The sequence below is a fragment of the Stegastes partitus genome, unplaced genomic scaffold, assembly GCF_000690725.1.
Source record: "Stegastes partitus isolate 25-593 unplaced genomic scaffold, Stegastes_partitus-1.0.2 Scaffold2472, whole genome shotgun sequence".
In the NCBI taxonomy this organism is placed as follows: Eukaryota; Metazoa; Chordata; class Actinopteri; family Pomacentridae; genus Stegastes; species Stegastes partitus.
The window spans coordinates 20691-27976 of NW_007580203.1; positions in this window are offsets into that span (position 1 = coordinate 20691).

Sequence of the window (7286 nt, forward strand, 5' to 3'; positions counted from 1 at the left end):
GGTGTATGACTGTGTATATATATATATGGGTGAAAAACAAACAATTGTCAAGCTGAGAGAACATGGGAAATCAGTCAGAGCCAATGCACAAATTTTGGCCCTAGCCAGTACACCCATCCATCCATCCATCATCTGTAGACTGCTTAATCCTGGCCGACTAGGAGAGTAGGAAATAAGATAGACTTATCTCCACACTAAAGCAAATGATTGCATTACTTAAAATGATCAAAACCAACCTTTGAATTATTCGTCCACTGATATAATTTCAGAGTCAGCACAATAATTCTAATAATCTGTTTACTCTTGGTGATCAATCAAGAGTGTTTATAATGTTAGGGAATTAACTTTGGGCTCAGGTAACTACGTAAAGTGACTGAAAGTATGCTACTGAAAACACAAGAAACAACTGTACATACACAAAACATTTATTGCAAACTACAACAAACAAATAAAAACAATAACAAATACAGAATATAAGATACAAACAGTGATGAGAATGCTGAGTGAGAATCTGAGAGTGAGAAACGGAAAATAGATCAGGAGTATGGCTTTGAGGCTTTGAACGCCATTGTGCCCGAAGCAGCAGATAACTGTTAAATTTGGAATATTTGTTTCAAGGCCAATTGCAATTATGAGACACCCGTTTAGAGATATAAAGCTCAATACTTGCAGTGTCCTTGATAATGATGTCTAGATAATGGATAGAAATTAAAGTTGTTATTGGTGTAACCTGCTCTTCTGGCTGTTCTGTGTGGATTTACACAGTAAGGGTCAAAATGACCCGCAACATAATCAATGTAATTTTTTTCAACATAAAATGGCAGCTAGATTCCTTCTCTAGACACCATGTGGTTTGATTCAGAATTCAAATGACCTGTAACAATTAAAATATTTCTAGGCTATTCTGCAAAAAATAGAACTGATGAGCAGATAGTTTAAAAGAAAATTATAAAACGTACATGTTTATATTACGCATTACTCCCTGCTTACTATTCTGATATTTTTCAATTTATTCTCTGTTTTCTAAAGGTCACTCACCAATGTGTTTGAGAATTACATAAAAATGCAACAACTGTACACCAACAATAAATGCCTGTCAGTAAACAATTATCACAAGCTATCTACTGACTCCACCACTGACTTGGCTACCGACTTGGTCTCTACTGATCAATTCTCCCTTCATCTTGCACCATTGTTTCCAGTCAAAGAGTCATCATTGTTCTGATAAAACTTGACAGTCGAAGATAGTGAAGTGTGTCATGATAGAGACCACTCCTTGCCTATCACCCCCATTATCTCATGCGCCTGCCAGAAAGAGTTTACTGAGTTTTTATAACATTTATTGCTAACAGTAAATGCTGCTAACTTTATGAGTGTCTGATCCTGATTGTCAGAATAAAGGTCAGGTTGTGTTTGTGTCAATGGTGACGAGGCTGTGTTATCAAATGGGCAAAGACACCCACAGATTTTCAAAAGCCCCAAGTGTACTGCATCTCATTTGGTTTGAAGCAGTATAATTGCAAATCTGTCAGGGAATGTACCATTCAAACACAATGCCTGATAAAAAATGAAAGCACTGCAAAGTTGAACACCCTACAACACCCTATTGTAGGACAATCATATGCCAACAAAAATAAAATCACAAGTTGAATGTGTTTATCAACATCCCCTATTCATCACCTCATTCTGTCCACCTCAGAATAAAGATGGGTAAAAGCATGTTTTCACTCACTTATAATTTCTCTCTGGTAAAATTCCACAATGTTCACACTCCACACCTTTATTGGGCAATATTGTTGTTTGTTTGTTTTGTTTTTTTTCTCCAAAGATGACATCAGAATTTTACCAGACTTGAAAAACTCTTTGTATAATTTCCTGGTAGATCAGATGACAAGCTCCCTCTATTCCACTGCACTCATGTAGGAACCAAACACTCATTCATGGTCACATTTACACCAATGGGTAATTACGTTACCGAATATATTATTGTATACGTATAAAAAAAAAAAAAAAAATCCTTTCAAGTGATGCCTCAAACTGTAAAGTTATGAGAAATCAAGGTAAACATAGTGATTTTTGTCAATATTTGCCCGTGTGCATTTCATTTGGAGTAATGACATGCACTCAAGCATTGCCTTCGTTGTTTTTCCACATTTACTAAAACAAGAAGTAGATAATGAGTAACATTAAAAGTGTGATGGTATTCAATAAAGGTCATTGTACAAGCCACCATAATTAAGTTAAAATTTACCTTTACAAATTATATAACACATGTCGCGGACACCGCTTGACTTTCTCTGGAATGCCAAGCAAGAGGATACACCAGGTAACAAACGTTGTTGTTTAAATTCTGGATCTACTCCCATCATAAAACTGCCACATTGGACAATGTGCAGAATTGGAAAACCCCCTCCTTCTCAGGAAGAACCAGCATTAATGTCACAAAAGAGAATTACAGCAGGAGCCTGTTGGGATCAACTTTGCTGTTGATACTCCACTGGAAAAATGGTGATGCATGTGTTTTCTTACAGCATGGACGCTCATACTTCCTGCACAGGCATGAAACAACAAATGGGACAGTAGCACTTTGGAACAATAACAGTCCTGCTTCTACTTTCTGTGGATACCCTCCCCCAGCAAGCAGAGGAAGGGAAACTGAGAAGGATCAGTCGTAAAACTCTTCTGCATAGTCCACAGATTTCGATGGGGTTTAGGCCAGGCCTTTATCGAAACCAGTCTAAAACCTTAATTCTAGCCTGATTTAGCCATTTGTTTATCACTTTTGCTGAGTGTTTGAAGTCTTTGTCTTGTTGAAACACCCAAATACTTCCAAGTACTTCCATCTAATATCATCTTGTCCCGGACCCAGGGAAGGCTGTCTGCTGGCCTGGACAGACATGTTGAGGTTAATTGGTGATTCTATTGGTGATTCTAAATTGTCCATAGGTGTGAATGTGAGTGTGCTTGTCTTCTGTCTCAAAGTGTAGCCCTGTGATAGACTGGCGACCTGTCCAGGGTGTCCCCTGCCTTTGACCTAAGTCAGCTGGGATAAGCTCCAGCACCCCGCGACCCTGTTGAGGATTGGATGTGTATGGATAATGGATGGATGGATGGATGGATGTTCAAGTCTGAGGTTGCAGCATTTGCAAAGAAATGCAGTGCAACACACAATATCTGCTGGGATGTGAGAGCATGGCTATGGTTGGTATTGTTGCACATGTAAGGACAGATTTGGTTGTGTATATAGATGATGGACTGTGACGTGAAACCGTGCTGCTCAAAAAGACAACTGTCTGGAAATGCTAGAACATCTATGTGCGGTCTGACAACCATCTCCCGACAAATATTTAATTCTCTGTGCAGTAATGCTGCACCTTCATCCACAGGATCGCTGTCAAAAGGACATGCCATGTTACTGGACAAAGTTGCCACCTACTGTGCCTAATGGACTTCTAATACAGCCTACTAAGTGATTTTTTAAAGTGATTTTTGACAGACGGCAGAACTAGGCTACGCCACAACTCGCCTGCTGACTGAATGAATGAGAAAATCAAATCGCGTGTGTGGCTGCAAGAGGGACAGACAGAGAGAAACTCGAGGTTCATTGAGAAAAACCTGGGGTCCATTTCACAAAGCAGGTTTAGTGAAAACTCTGAGTCTGTTAATCCTGAAATGAGGGAAACTCTGAGTTTTCCGCTTCACAAAGGTAGGTAACTCAAACCAGAGGAAGAGGGGTAACTCTAGCCTGTTTCACAGAGCGAGGTCAGAAAAGGTTCAGGACTGGTGTCACAAAAGATATATTTCAAATCCAAACTACAAATATTCCCCTTCGAAGATATCCCCCTGGAGTCTAACACACTTCCCCAGCCTTCTCTGCCATGGCGCCATGCACTCCTGGAAGGACTCTTCCGGGATCCTCTGCAGCTCCATCGTCACAGCCATCTTGGTGTCGTCCACGTCTTCAAAACTGGTCCCCTTGATGACTCCCTTGAGCTTGGGAAAGAGGAAAAAATCACACAGATCAAGGTCAGGTGAGTAGGGAGATTGCTTCACCACAGCGATGTTCTTCTCAGCCAGGAACTGTCGACTACTCAGGGCATTGTGAGCAGGTGCATTGTCATGGTGAAGCAGCCATAACTTGTCCTGCCACAACTCTTGCCTCTTCTCGCGCACTGAACGAAGCAAACGCCGCAAGATCTCTTTGTAGACGTGCTGGTTGATCGTCTGAAGGGGACTCGCAGTTCGTAGTTTGGGTTTGAAATATATATTTTTGTGACACCGGTCCTGGAACTTTTCTGACACACCTCGTATGTCATAAAGAACAATATCAGTAACACATCAGACTTTGGTAAACACGCCTTCAATAAGATAAGCCATGTACACACACACACACACACACACATATATATATATATGTGTACAACCTACTGAACAATGCAATGTCAAGGTAACACAAAATATGTTGATGTACAAGACAATGAATACAATTTAGGAAGTCCTGCTGAGCAACACTTTAATGCATTTAAAGGCTTGTCAGACACCAAGTCACTGTAGAGATGATTGCAATACACACAAATAGACTTACAACCCTAGAAAGATATCATGGAATCAAGTTTTTTTTTCTTTTTTTTTTTTTCTCACAACTGATACAGATTTAACAGCATAATGTGGCACTGATGATACAGGGTTACAGTTAAAATCATAAGTTTACATACACTGTATAAAAAGACACATTACCTTTTATTTCTCAATGTCTGACATGAAATCAGACTTAACTTTTACTGTTTTAGTTCAGGATTACCAAAATGATTTCAATTAGCTAAACTCCAGAAGTCAGAAGTTTACATACATTCCCTTAGTATTTGGTATCATTGTCTTTAAACTGTATGACTTCCGTCAAACATTTTGAGTATCTTTCCACAAGCTTCTCACAATAGTTTGCTGGAATTCTGGCCCATTCCTCCTGACAGAACTGGTGTAACTGAGTCAGGTTTTTTAAGCGGCCTTGCTCACACACGCCTTTTGAGCTCTGCCTACAAATTTTCTATGGGATTGAGACCAGGGCTTTCTGATGGCCACTCCAAAACATTGACTTTGTCATCCTGAAGCCACTTTGTAACTAATATGTTTAGGGTCATTGACCATTTGGAAGGTCCATTGGTGTCCAAGCTTTAACTTCCTGGCTGATGTCTTGAGATTGTGAGGGTCCTAGACTTTGTTCACTGGGTTTTTGGGTTTTTGTCTGTCTCTGTGTTTGGGTGGGTGTGTCTCTGTTCACTGCAGGCTGGGCGGAGCCGATCAGGGGAGATCGCTGGCAGCTGTGGCTCATCAGCTCATCTACTGTGCCCGGTTTAAATACTGGCGTCTCACAGAAGACCGACGTCAGAGGATTGTGATACCCACCACGGGGTACAGTCAGGCCACGAGCTGCTACACCGCGCTGAGCAAATTTTGATGTTCCCTAGCTTCAAGTTTATGGTATGTGTTTCTCTGCCTGTCTCCAGTCTTCTCCTCGGCTCCAGCACTCGGCACACCTCCAAGCACTCCAGCGTTTGTCACCCACGGGAATTCACGACCACGGACACCTTCACCGGAAGACCCTTCACGAGAGCACCCCCCCACGAGCACCGAACCCTGAACACCGGACCCCTGTGCACCACCCCGGTTTCCCTCGTCACGGCTCCCTCTCTGCACCGGGAAAACCCTCACGGACCAAGACACTCTCAGGCACCGGCTCGTCGTGCACCACTCTCGGGACCCCCCTTCCTCGGATCACAACCCCAAAGACAGACCCCACCACCTTCCTTTAATAAATCCTGTTTCCTTTAACCCTACACCCCGTCTCCCTTTTCGTTTGGGTCCACCCTCATTGTTACTGAGCACGAGTCGTCACAGACATGCTGCTTCAATATTTCCACATCATATTCATTCCTCATGATGGCATCCATTTTGTGAAGTGCACCAGTCCCTCCTGCAGCAAAACACCCCCACAACAGGATGCTGCCACCCCCGTACTTCACAGTTGGGATGGTGTTCACAGACTTGCAAGCTTCCCCCTTTTCCTTTAAATGTAACAATGGTCATTTTGGTCAAACAGTTAAATTTTAGTTTCATCAAACCACAGGACATGTCTCCAAAAATTAGGGTCTTTGTCCCTGTGTGCATTTGCAAACTGTAATCTGGCTTTTTTTTTTAAATGTTGCTTTTGGAGTAATGCCTTCTTCCTCTCTAGCCTTTCATCCATGTCGATACTGGACTTGTTTCACCACAATTATCTTCCTGGTATCTTGGCTGATCTCTGTAGATTTTCCCCTGTTGTCACAAAAGGAAGCAGTGTGTTTGAGTTGTGCCATAAAATACATCCACGGGTGTGCCGCCAAATAACTCAAATGTTGTCAGTTAACCTATCAAAAGCTTCCAAAGTCATGACATCCAACCAGGACATTTCCCAAACAGTTTGAAGGCATAGTAATCTTAGTGTATGTAAACTTCTGCCTTTGAAGAAAGTAATAAAAATTTTTCTAACAAAATAATCTCTCTTATTATACTGGCATTTAACAAATATAAATAATTTTGCTAATCCTAACTGACCTAAAACAGGAAAAGTGAAGTCTGATATAATGTCAGTCCATGAGAGAAAAAAAAACATTTTTCTGTCTTTTTATACAGTGTATGTAAACTTCTGGTTTCAACTGTATCGACTGGGAATGGTCGCTTCAGTGTATGTGATTGCCCAATGTAGCGTCTTGATAGATGAAGTTTTGCAGCAAAAACTAAGGCTGGTGCATTTTTTTTTTTTGCTGGATTATCCTGCATTTCTTTGCTTTGTTCATCAGTATTTTGTAGGCATTTTGGAAAAAGTTCAGGCTGAAATTAGGTGGTCTATGAACAGTAATAATCTAAATGCTGTGCAAGGGTGTGCAAGAATCTTTTTCTAAGTACGTGTTTAAATCATGTATTTATGTGGGTGATTTCATGCAACATAGTGAGCTGGAGGACTGTTCAGTACACAAAACAAAAGTGTAAGAGGCTTGTTTAATGATTAACTATGGGGAAGGGCATATTGACTATCTGTCTGTTTATCCAGTGACAGTGTGGTAAAAATCTACCCCTCCCTTTCCCGTATTTTTTCTGGCACTGATCATGAGATTTCCAGTAAGCTACGTGTTACACACACATTTTGGCCCGTGGCCAAATGTACTTGCTAAACAGGTATGTTGACCTAGTCGGAGGAAAGAGTGTGTGTGTGTGTGTGTGTGTGTGTGTGTGTGTGTGTGTGTGTGTGT